Source organism: Bubalus kerabau, chromosome 22 (assembly GCF_029407905.1).
Source record: "Bubalus kerabau isolate K-KA32 ecotype Philippines breed swamp buffalo chromosome 22, PCC_UOA_SB_1v2, whole genome shotgun sequence".
NCBI lineage: Eukaryota > Metazoa > Chordata > Mammalia > Artiodactyla > Bovidae > Bubalus > Bubalus kerabau.
The window spans coordinates 52,953,055-52,966,177 of record NC_073645.1 but is presented as its reverse complement, the minus strand read 5'-3'; the positions used below and the strand labels follow the sequence as shown (position 1 = coordinate 52,966,177).

Below are 13,123 nucleotides of genomic sequence, written 5' to 3'. Positions count from 1 at the left end.
TTAAGCACTAACTATTTCCTTAGAAAAAGATTAATGTCTAATTCAAAGGAACAGATTAGATTATGGATTAAGAAATTGATTATACAAAAACCTATTTAAATTTGGGCAACAGTTCATAGATAGATAGAGTGCCTGATGAACTATGGATGGAGGCTTGTGACATTGTACAGGAGACAGGGATCAAGACCATCCCCATGGAAAAGAAATGCAAAAAAGCAAAATGGCTGTCTGGGGAGGCCTTACAAATAGCTGTGAAAAGAAGAGAGGCGAAAAGCAAAGGAGAAAAGGAAAGATATAAGCATCTGAATGCAGAGTTCCAAAGAATAGCAAGGAGAGATAAGAAAGTCTTCCTCAGTGATCAATGCAAAGAAATAGAGAAAAACAACAAAATGGGAAAGACTAGAGATTTCTTCAAGAAAATTAGAGATACCAAGGGAACATTTCATGCAAAGATGGGCTCGATAAAGGACAGAAATGGTATGGACCTAACAGAAGCAGAAGATATCAAGAAGAGGTGGCAAGAATACACAGAGGAACTGTACAAAAAACATCTTCACGACCAAGATAATCATGATGGTGTGATCACTCACCTAGAGCCAGACATCCTGGAATGTGAAGTCAAGTGGGCCTTAGGAAGCATCACTATGAACAAAGCTAGTGGAGGTGATGGAATTCCAGTTGAGCTATTTCAAATCCTGGAAGATGATGCTGTGAAAGTATTGCATTCAATATGCCAGCAAATTTGGAAAACTCAGCAGTGGCCACAGGACTGGAAAAGGTCAGTTTTCATTCCAATCCCAAAGAAAGGCAATGCCAAAGAATGCTCAAACTACCGCACAATTGCACTCATCTCACACGCTAGTAAAGTAATGCTCAAAATTCTCCAAGCCAGGCTTCAGCAATATGTGAACCGTGAACTTCCAGATGTTCAAGCTGGTTTTAGGAAAGGCAAAGGAACCAGAGATCAAATTGCCAACATCCGCTGGATCATGGAAAAAGCAAGAGAGTTCCAGAAAAAACATCTATTTCTGCTTTATTGACTATGCCAAAGCCTTTGACTGTGTGGATCACACTAAACTGTGGAAAATTCTGAAAGAGATGGGAATACCAGACCACCTGATCTGCCTCTTGAGAAACCTATATGCAGGTCAGGAAGCAACAGTTAGAACTGGACATGGAACAACAGACTGGTTCCAAATGGGAAAAGGAGTACGTCAAGGCTGTATATTGTCACCTTGCTTATTTAACTTATATGCAGAATACATCACGAGAAACGCTGGGCTGGATGAAGCACAGGCTGGAATCAAGATTGCGAGGAGAAATACCAATAACCTCAGATAAGCAGATAACAGCACCCTTATGGCAGAAAGTGAAGAACTAAAGAGCCTCTTGATGAAAGTGAATGAGGTGAGTGAAAAAGTTGGCTTAAAGCTCAACATTCAGAAAATGAAGATCATGGCATCCGGTTCCATCACTTCATGGCAAATAGATGTGGAAACAGTGGAAACAGTGACAGATTTTATTTTTTTGGGCTCCAAAATCACTGTAGATGGTGACTGCAGCCATGAAATTAAAAGGTGCTTGCTCCTTGGAAGAAAAGCTATGACCAACCTAGACAGTATATTAAAAAGCAGAGACATTACTTTGCCAACAAAGGTCCGTCTAGTCAAGGCTACGGTTTTTCCAGTAGTCATGTATAGATGTGAGAGTTGGACTATAAAGAAAGCTGAGCACCAAAGAATTGATGCTTTTGAATTGTGGTGTTGGAGAAGACTCTTGAGAGTCCCTTGGACTGCAAGGAGATCCAACCAGTCCATCCTAAAAGGAGATCAGTCCTGGGTGTTCATTGGAAGGACTGATGTTGAAGCTGTAACTCCAATACTTTGGCCACCTGGTGTGAAGAGCTGACTCATTTGAAAAGACCCTGATGCTGAGAAAGATTGAAGGTGGGAAGAGAAGGGGACGACAGAGGATGAGACGGCTGGATGGCATCACGGACTCAGTGGACATGGGTTTGGGTGAACACTGGGAGTTGGTGATGGGCAGGGAGGCCTGGTGTGCTGCAGTCCATGGGGTCACAAAGAGCTGGACACAACTGAGCGACTGAACTGAACTGAACCAGTTCATGACAAGGCCCTCCTCTAACTCTTTCTCACTCTTCCTCCAGGAAATCAGGAAAAGCAGTGAAGGTACAGAAGCGCAGACCCAGAGCCTCCCTGCAGGAGGGCAGCCGTGGTCCTGTGAGAGGCTGTCTTGGCACCTGTCTGACATGTCTGTGTTGTGTTCTCCCAGGGTTTTGAGAATGGCGTCTCTGAAACCCTTGTTACTCATCTCACATCATTTTGATAGGCACCTCCTTTAAAGACATCTCGTTTTCATTTTCTTTCAGGGGTCACTTTCTGCAATTCTTGGTGAGGAGGAGGAGATCTCTCTCGAGCTTTCGAAGGACAGGGCAATCGCAAAGCTGGGCAGCCACATCCCACAGTGGAGGCTTCATCAGTGCTGGCCACAGACGACCACTGACTCAGGCCAGCAGGTGTGGGCTCTGGAGCCAGCGGGCTAGCTGTAAACCCTGGCCTGGCCACCCTGCCGACCAAGTGACCTGCCCCTGTGCCTTGGCTTCCATGTCTAAAGCTGGGAAGAACAAGAGCCCTTCCTCCCCAGGGTTGTGTGAAGACTGAATGAACAGATACAAGGCACTTGAAGCAAGCTCTGGAGCATAAGAGACTCAGCAACTGTTAGCCATCTTTACCTCCAGGTTGGGTCTTCTACAACAGGGGTCCCCACCCTCCAGGTCGTGGATCGTTACCTCCTATCAGACCAGTGGTGGCATCAGGTTAGAAATGAAGTGCACGATATATGTAACACGCTTGGATCACCCTGACCCCACCCCCACCCCTGGTGTGCAGAAACACTGTTTTCCACAAAACCAGCCTCTGCTGCCAAAAAAGCTTGGGGACTCGGCTGTATAAGGTGGTGGGGTGGGGGAGGGGGCACCTAGCCCTCCAGCTTTAAGTAGAGCGCTCACTACTGGGGACGGACAAGCGAAGAACTGGAACACGTGGGACCCCTGCAAAAGACGTCCATGCGGTGAGAGCGGCCCAAGGGAGGGAGGGTGCTCGGAGGCGGCTAGTAAACACCCGTGTGAAGAATCTGCCCCAGTTCCAAACAACTTCCCAAGAGCAGTCGCTGTCTAGGGCGTAAGGACCCGGAGCAGGAGCTGACAGCTCTCCTCACTTCCTTCTGGAAGCTTCCCCGGCTTTGTTACCGTGACGCTTGCTCGGCTGCTCCACCTTCAGGCTGGCCTACCACCAGGGCCAGCTTGCTGTAGGGGGAGGAGACAGGGCAGGCCTTCAGCGACTGTCACTCACATATCCCAGCACCAGCAGCAGACGCTGACTAGCTCCTCTTGAGTCCACCTCTATCCCTGCCTGAGGGGAGCACGACGGCTGACCTGACCCACAAACCAATACCCTGTTATTTGAAAAAAAAAAAAAAAAAGCCACCATCAAATCTTACACACTATAATACTTTCTTCAGGAGTCCCCCCAAATTAACAGTTTTAAAAACAGAAAGGAAATCAAAAGCCTCTCTCCACTGTGCTGAGCCTGCAGTCTTCAGAAGTCAGGGGCGCCCACGCCGCCCCGCGCCTTCACGTTCACTCAGCACTGTCTGTGCTCAGCTCAGGAGCGGTCCACCTCAGCCTCCCCTTCTCACCCCCAGTGCAGCGCAGAGCAGGATGGCCTCCGACTCTAAGGCTACCAGAGGACTCTTCAAAGTAGAGCCTGGAGTAGAACAAAACCTCAAGGAACAAAACACTCACCAGCCACAAATCTGAACAAATGAACTCACTGCACCTCTAGTCCAAAAGTCCAAGGATCAGTGGACAACAACCTCCCTTAAACTACAAATCTGCCGTTAATCATTTCTCCTCAACATTTCTTCACCAAGGTTGAGTCTTGCTTCATTGACTTGCTACAGCCTTTGACTGTGTGGATCATAACAAACTGTGGGAACACTCTTAAAGAGATGGGAATATCAGACTGTCTTACCTGTCTCCTGAGAAACCTGTATGAGGGTCGAGACGCCAGTTCGAACCCCAAATGGAAGAACTGACTGGTTCAGGACGGAGGAAAGAGAAACAAGGCTGCTTACTGTCACCCTGTTCAACTTACATGCAGAGCACATCACGCAAAATGCCAGACTGGTTGAGTTACAAGCTGGAATCAAGATTGCCAGGAGAGATATCAACAACCTCAGATATTTGGACAATACCACTCTAATGGCAGAAAGCGAAGAGGAACTAAAGAGCCTCTTGATGAGTGTGAAGGAAGACAGTGAAAAAGCCAATTTAAAACTTAATATTAAAAAAAACTAAGATCATGGCATCTGGTCCCATCACTTTGTGGCAAATAGAAGGGGAAAAGGTGGAAGCAGTGACAGCTTTCCTCTTGGGCTCTAAAATCACCGCAGATGGTGCCTGTAGCCATGAAATCAGAAGATGACTTCTGCTTGGCAGGAAAGCTATGACAAACCTAGACAGTGTGTTAAAAAGCAAAGCTACCACTTTGCCAACAAAGGTCCGTATAGTCAACGCCATGGTCTTTCCATCAGTCATGTATGGATATGACAGCCGGACAATAAAGAAGGCAAAGCACCGAAAAATTGATTATTTTGAACTCTAGTGCTGGAGAAGTCTCTTGAGAGTCCCTTGGACAGCAAGGAGATTAAACCAGTCAATCTTAAAGGAAGTCAACTCGAATACTCTTTGGAAGGGCTGAAGCAGAAGCTTCAACACTTTGGCCACCTGATGCAAACAGCTGACTCACTGGAAAAGACCCTAATGCTGGGAAAGACAGAAGGCAGAAGGAGAAGAGGGCAATAGAGGTTGAGATGGTTGGACGGCATCACTGATTCATTGTACATGAACTTGGGCAGACTCTGGGAGATGGTGAGGGACAGAGAAGCTGAGCGTGCTCTGAACAACAACAATCAACATTTCTTCACCAAGGTTGAGTCTGGGCACAACCAGCTTCAGGACCGACTTGGCTTCTTAATTCTGGTTGCTTAACAATCACTACATGTTACTTTTCCTTCCTTGGCACCACCCTTGTGGCAGAAAGTGAAGAGGAACTAAAAAGCCTCTTGATGAAAGTTAAAGTGGAGAGTGAAAAAGTTGGCTTAAAGCTCAACATTCAGAAAACAAAGATCATGGCATCCAGTCCCATCACTTCATGGGAAATAGATGGGGAAACGGTGGAAACAGTGTCAGACTTTATTTTTTGGGGCCCCAAAATCACTGCAGATGGTGATTTCAAGATAATGGACTTTCAAGATAATGATACAATTTAAACAGTGTCACACCTATTCAATAAAATGATGAATGTTATCAATGTTAACCCTGAAGGATCACTAAAACCGAAGTATTATGTGGAGTAAAATAGAAAGCTTTGAATACATACAACAACCAAAAATTACCACAAAGTGATCTAAGAAAATAGATAACTCAAAATATCAAACTTTTAGATATATTCAAAATTTTAGTTAAAGTAGGGTTTTAAAATTGGGAAAAAAAAGTCTGAGTTTAGTTCAGAGAACAAAATATTTTTGTCAAGATTTTTAAAAGTAAAAATACCATTTTCAAAGTATAACATCAAGACTTAAAATAGACCATTTTAGTTAGACTTAAATTTTAATTCACTCAGGTTATCAACTAAACCTTCTTATAAAAAGGGAAGAAACCAGAAGTTAAGACAGACAGTAAGCCCTGCCACCTCTCTAGCCATAAATAAATGGGTTTTGCTTTACTCCCAAAAGCAATTTTCAGTAAGCTGAAGTTACCCAAATAGGAAAAGGGGTACATCAAGGCTGTATATTGTCACCCTGTTTATTTAACTTATATGCAGAGTACATCATGAGAAACGCTGGATTGGAAGAAGCATAAGCTGGAATCAAGATTGCCAGGAGAAATATCAATAACCTCAGATATGCAGATGACACCACCCTTATGGCAGAAAGTGAAGAGGAACTCAAAAGCCTCTTGATGAAAGTGAAAGTGGAGAGTGAAAAAGTTGGCTTAACGCTCAACATTAAGAAAATGAAGATCATGGAATCTGGTCCCATCACTTCATGGGAAATAGATGGGGAAACAGTGGAAACCGTGTCAGACTTTATTTTTTGGGGCTCCAAAATCACTGCAGATGGTGATTGCATCCATGAAATTAAAAGATGCTTACTCCTTAGAATGAAAGTTATGACCAACCTAGATAGCATATTCAAAAGCAGACACATTACTTTGCCAACAAAGGTCTGTCTAGTCAAGGCTATGGTTTTTCCAGTGGTCATGTATGGATGTGAGAGTTGGACTGTGAAGAAAGCTGAGCACCGAAGAATTGATGCTTTTGAACTGTGGTGTTGGAGAAGACTCTTGAGAGTCCCTTGGACTGCAAGGAGATCCAACCAGTCTATTGTAAAGGAGATCAGTCCTGGGCGTTCTTTGGAAGGACTGATGCTAAAGATGAAACTCTAATACTTTGGCCACCTCATGCAAAGAGTTGACTCATTGGAAAAGACTCTGATGCTGGGAGGGTTTGGGGGCAGGAGGAGAAGGGGACGACAGAGGATGAGATGGCTGGATGGCATCCCAGACTCGATGGACATGAGTTTGGGTGAACTCCGGGAGTTGGTGATGGACAGGGAGGCCTGGCGTGCTGCAATTCATGGGGTCGCAAAGAGTTGGACACGACTGAGTGACTGAACTGAAGTTACTCATTTGAGACTGCAAATGAAAAATGTGTTATCTGAATACAAAGAAACAATTCGATCTCAAATCATATAATCTGCTCAAACATCCCAAGCACAGTTTTACCTGCTTAGTAATCTGGGCACTGTTTCGCTCCCAGGCCAAGGGTGTCCAGAAGTCCTTCTACCAGGGAGAGGTGCAGAGTGAAGAAGGACGCAGCCAAAGGTCACGGGAGGGGGCAAGGTGGAGGAAAGAGAGCCGACACCTGAACAGAGGCTGTTAGTTCCTTGGGGCAAAGAAGGTATACTTCACGGAAAGACAAACACTTTTTAAAGAGAAGCTTAAAGGCTGGACTATAAAGAAAGCTGAGCGCTGAAGAATTGATGCTTTTGAACTGTGGTGTCGGAGAAGACTCCCTTGGACCCCAACCAGTTCATCCTAAAGAAAATCAGTCCTGAATATTCGTTGGAAGGATTGATGCTGAAGCTGAAGCTCCAATACTTTGGCCACCTGATGAGAAGAAATGATTCATCTGAAAGACCCTGGGAAAGATTGAAGGCGGGAGGAGAAGGGAACGACCGAGGATGAGGTGGTTGGATGGCATCACCGACTGGATGGACATGAGTTTGAGCAAGCTCCGGGAGCTGGTGATGGACGGGAAGGCCTGGCGTGCTGCAGTCCATGGGGTCCCAAAGAGTCGGACACGACTGACCGACTGAAGTGAACTGAAGGTTCCCTAGGTTGAGTAGCGTGATCGCACACAACACAGTCAGGACACTACTCCAGTTAAACCGCGCACCCTGCGCACCAGGGAGCGTCTGAGACGACACACAAGGCGGCGGGAAGCGCCCCGCGCCCTAAAGCTCTGCGCCGGGACTAAGGGAAGAAAGACCACCCGGCTTCAAGTAATCCCATAAGGTCCAGCAGGGCCAGCCGCAGTGGGAACTTGACACCGCATCACTGGAGGAGGAGGAGGGACGGCCAGGAAACCCGGAGCGAGCGGTCCAGCGCAGGCGGCAGCCTTGCAGCCACCTGACCTTGGGCTCCTCAGGTAACCCCAGGGCCGGCTCCCCCGGCGGGCCGCACGCCGAGCGCAGGGGGCGCCCGGTGCGCGCCCTCACCTTCCGCCACGTCCTGTCCACGGCACCACGGCAAGTCGCTGCTGCCCGCCGGGCAGCCGCCGGCTCCGGTTCCCGCGGCAACACTGGGCGCGTTAGCGCACGGTCCCCGCCCGCGGCCTTCAGGCGCTCCCGTCCCCGCGCAGCGGGGCCCCCAACCGCCGTGGCCGCCGCGCGGCCGCCGCTCAAGCACCTCAGCCCTTCCGCCCCCGCAGGACTTTTATCCCTTTCCGAAGTGGCGCCCAGCGCGATGACGTCATTGCCCCGCCTCCTCAGGCCCCCGGGCGGGGCGGGGCCGCCGGGAGGCTCGCCTGCGCGGGGCGGGGCTCACCGCCGCCAGGGCCGGGCGCTCCGACTGCGCCTGCGCGCACCGCGGCGCGCCCCGCCCCCTGAGGGGAGGTCTCAGGGCCGCCGCGCGCGCTGGAGCAGGCGTGCGGCCTTGGGCCCCGAGGCCTGGCGCTGCCCGGAAGGTCCGCCGCGGGGCTGCTGCTGGCCCTCCGCCCCTCTGGGCAGCTTTGGAGGTCGCGAGACGGCCCCGGGCCCGCCTGGCCCACCTGGGGCATCCCTCACCTGAGGGCATTTTGCCGGCCCGCTGACTCGGGCCGTACCGCGGGTCACTCCACGCGCCCCCGGCTCCGGCGCCCGGGGGTCGGTGTCCACCTTTGACGGCAGCCTGATCTGCCTGGGTTCCTTCAGCCTCCGCGCCCCTGTCAGTGTCCGATCTTGGGGAAGTGGTGTTGCAGTGCAGCGTGGCCCAGCCTTCCTTCATTCGTGGGCGTGTTTTCTGTGGCCTGCGCAGAGATTTTTCATTTGTGGGGTTTCTGTGTTCCAAGTCATAACTTTCAGTGATGTTGTAAAGCTGGTGGTGACCGCGTGGCACCACTAGAAGATGGTCCTTCTACATCAGGAACATTTGTCCACAAATAGTACTTTTTGATTAGCTCAGGCTGTGTGCCACACTGCTCACGGCCCAGAAGGCTGGAGGGTAAGCAGAACAAATGCCTGCCCTCAGGGAGCGCACGTCTTGGTTTGAGTGAGTGAAGTTCTCTCTCTTAGTCGTGTCTGACTCCTTGTGACCCCATGGACTATACAGTCCATGGAATTCTCAGGCCAGAATACTGGAGTGGGTAGCCTTTCCCTTCTCCAGGGGATCTTCCCAACCCAGGGATCAAACCCAGGTCTCCCACATTGTGGGCAGATTCTCTACCAGCTGAGCCATCAGGGAAGCCCAAGAATACTGGAGTGGGTAGCCTTTCCCTTCTCCAGGGGATCTTCCCAACCCAGGGATCAAACCCAGGTCTCCCACATTGTGGGCAGATTCTCTACCAGCTGAGCCATCAGGGAAGCCCAAGAATACTGGAGTGGGTAGCCTATCCCTTCTCCAGCAGATCTTCCTGATGCAGGAATTGAACTGGGGTCTCCTGCGTTGCAGGCGGATGCATCTTGGTACAGGGATACAGAAAATAACAGGAATATAGCAAATCATGTAGTAGGTCAGATGGAGGTGGACAGAAAAATAGAGGGGAGAAGGAGCACGAGGGAGTGCCTGTTGGAAGGGTGGCGGTTTTAAACAGGGTGCCTGGAGAAGACCTCAGGAGGATGAGGGAGCAAGCCACGCTGACATGGGAGGAGTGTGTGCGGGGAGTGGGATGGAGTCCAGGCAAGATAGGAAGCTGTGGGGTCATGAGCAGAGAAGGGTCATGGATGACTTGGCATTTAACAGGGCCACCGTGACTGCTCTGCTGAGAATACACTGTAGGGAGCCAAGGTCGTCCAGGCAGAGGAATGAGGGTTGAGCCATGATGGATGTGGTGATTGTACGGAGAGGACTTGAGAACTGGTCAGGTGTCAGAGCGCGGCATTTTGAAGGCGGAGCGCTTGGGGCTGTGGTGAAGTAGGCGCAGTGTGAGAGAAAAGGGAGTCAGGGACACTGCACTCCTTGGTCTGAGTGCCCGGAACCAGGGAGTTTCCTGGCCCCGAGGTGGCAGTGGCTGGGCCGGCAGGTGTGCAGGCTGGTGGAGAGACTGGTTGTGAACTTGCGGAGTGGTCGCAAAGGTTGCAGATACAGATCTGCAGCCTTGGGGAAGGAGGCCCTGGAGGTGTAGGTTCCGGAGGCACTGGCAGGTAGAGACATTTCAAGCCAGAAGAGCCCGGTGAGCTCCTCACCCTTGGAGGGAGGGCCGATGGAGGAGAGGCCTGGGGTCAGCACCCGGGAGGAGGCTGAGGAGGAGCCCTGTGGGAGGACTAGGAGCGCAGACAGGGCGGGGATGGGTCTGCTCCCCTGGGGAGGAGCTCTGCCGGAGGGCCGTGTGGCTGCGGCAGTTTGAGAGCTCTCGCCGACCTGAGAGCCGGCACGCTAGGGTGGCCGGTGCGGCCTGCTATGGGAGGGTTGGAGGGAAGTCACAGAAGAGAGAAGGCCGTGAGCAGCAGCAGCCCTTTGTGAGGCGGAGTGAAGTGGGCGGTAACCTCCTCTTTGACGGACAGATTTCGCGGGTCTTTCCCTGAGCAGTTGGAAACGCAGGCTCGCTCTCAGACTCTCCTGCGTGCAATTGCTTTAGTGTGTGTTGAAGAGAAGTCTTTTGAAGTGACCACAAGAGGATTAGTTTTAGTTTAGACTGTATTCTTTGGTTAATTAGTTGCCACTAAGTTAAAATCCTAAAACAACAAAAACAACACAAAATGAACGTTTTCCTGAAAGGGGTGCGCTGCCTCCTCTGTGCCCCATTGCGCTTCAGCTGATACTGAGAGATTTTAAACCGTTTTGTTGTATAATGCCAGTGAACTTTAAATATCCAGAGAGTTACTCTGGTGGATTCTAACTGGTGTTTACAAGTCCCTGGGCATCACAAAGCAATTTTCTTGTTTTATTATTTGTAGACCTCTTGGCTAAATTGTGAAATGCCTGGTGTGTATTAGAACCTGTTTACTGTATTCATACTAGAGAATACCAACAATAGGGAACCTACTACCCAGACAAACAACAGGGACGAGTCAGAAATTTGCCACAGAAGGAAAGGACCCAGAGCCAGAAGAGCACATGCTGTGTGATTCCGTCTGCGGGATGATTTGAGTCTTCTGTATCTGCTTCACAGGGCATAGGGCCAGGATTAAGTCACACGGGAATCTAGGTGTTGCTGTGAAGGTATTTCGTAGGTGTGATTAACCCCTGGGATCAGCTGACTTTAAGGGAAGAAGGTGACCCCTGATGATAGACCTCACCCCATCGGTTGAAAACTTTATGAACTGAGGTTTCTCAGGGAAGAAATTCTGCCTCAAGACTGCAAAGTCCCCTGTTGTGCGAGTTTCCAGCCTGCAATACAGATTTCAGACATGCCAGCTCCTGTGATCAAGTGAGCTGTTTCCTTAAGATAAGCCTCTCAATGTGTCTCATATATCCTATGGGCTCTGTGTCTCTGGAGAGCCCTGACTTCTAAAACAGGCTGAACCTATAGGGAACGCTGCTCAGTGTTGTGTGGCAGCCTGGACAGGAGCACGAAAGAACTGATACGAGCATATGTATGGCTGAGTTCCTTCGCTGTTCACCTGAACCCATCACGACATTGTTTGACAACTGGCTACAGTTGTTGTTCAGTTGCTCAGTCGTGTCCGACGCTTGTGACCCCGTGGTCTGTAACCCATCAGGCTCCTCTGTCCATGGAATTTCCCAGGCTGGAGTACCAGAGTGGGTTGCCATTTCTTCCTCCAGTTAATTGGCTATACCCCAGTACAAAATAAAACGTTGAAAAATAAAACAGGCTAAACAACCCTCTAGTGATAGGGGTGGTAGTTGCAGAGCAGGGAGGGGGTTGACTGGGAAAAAGCAAGAGAGAACTTCCCAGGGTCATGGAGATGTTCCAGGTCTTATTGGAGAAGAGATTACACAAGTGTACGCAGCCATCGAAACTCATCAAACACCGAACCACCCGCTGCAGGTGGGCCCGTTTTATTGTATGTGAGTTATATCTCAATAAAATAGATAACTGTATGTCTAATTTTTCTCTAACCCTAAAGAGGACTTTATGTCTTAAAAGTTTGGAAGAAATCATGGAGAAACATGCCCTGTTAACTGTTCTTCCCTGTGTGCTTATATTTTTTTAAAAACAATTTATTTTGAGCTATTCAGAGTTCAGGGACTAAATGTCATTTAACAAGCTAAATGAGGGTTGTTTTCCAGTTGAGACACCGTTGCCAGCCCAGAGATACACTCTCCTGGAGGAGTGTAGCCTGATTCAGAAACCCTCCATAATGTCTCTATACGTGTACACATACGTGTGCACGAGCGTGTGCTCAGTCACTTCAGTTGTGTCTGACTCTGCGACCTCATGGACTTCAGTCTGCCAAGCTCTCCTGTCCATGGGATTTTCCTGGCAAGAATACTGGAGTGGGTTGCCATGCCCTCTTCCAGGGGATCTCCCCAACCCAGGGGTCAAAACTGACTCTCCTGAATTGCAGGCAGATTCTTGACTGCTGAACCACAAGGGAAGCCATATATATATATATATATATATATATATATATATATATATAGATAGATATATATACACACACACACGCATGCTATGCATGCATGCTAAATCACTTCAGTCGTGTCCAACTCTGTGTGACCCCATGGACAGCAGCCCACCAGGCTCCTGTGTCCAAGGGATTCTCTAGGTAACACACACGGCTATCTATCTATCTGGTTCAGTTCAGTTTAGTTCAGTCACTCAGTCGTGTCCAACTCTTTGAGACCCTATGGACTGCAGCACGCCAGGCTTCCCTGTCTATCACCAACTCCTGGAGTTTACTCAAACTCACGTCCATCGAGTCAGTGATGCCATCCAACCATCTCATCCTCTGTGGCCCCCTTCTCCTCCCGCCTTCAATCTTTCCCAGCATCAGGGTCTTTTCAGATGAGTCAGCTCTTCGCATCAGGTGGCCAAAGTATTGGAGTTTCAGCTTCAACATCAGTCCTTCCAATGAACCCCCAGGACTGATCTCCTTTAGGATGGACTGGTTGGATCTCCTTGCAGTCCAAGGCACTCTCAAGCGTCTTCTTCTCATCTATCTGTCTGTCTTTATCTATCTATCTATCATCTGATAGCCTCGCTATCTGATAGCCTCACCGATACTGTGACCTGCTGTCTTACTTTTCCTGGGAGGCAGGACTCTCAGTGCTAGAACCAGGACAGCCCCAGGCAAGCAGGGTCATTGTCACCTAACTTAGGAAGAGTGGAGATAGAGGGAAGGTTGCCAAATGGCTGAACCTGGAGGAGCAGGTCTG

General features: G+C 49.4%; 1 protein-coding gene across 1 annotated transcript in view; it reads right to left on the bottom strand.

Moving 5' to 3' along the window:
* The window catches only part of PPP2R2D (protein phosphatase 2 regulatory subunit Bdelta), a 31,893-nt gene extending 23,832 nt beyond the window's left edge, over positions 1 to 8,061 (bottom strand). The window contains exon 1 of the mRNA XM_055560932.1: positions 7,864 to 8,061. The gene's annotated coding sequence lies outside the window, so the exon portion shown is untranslated. The remainder of the gene's footprint in view (positions 1 to 7,863) is intronic.
* Between the last annotated feature and the right edge of the window lie 5,062 nt (positions 8,062 to 13,123).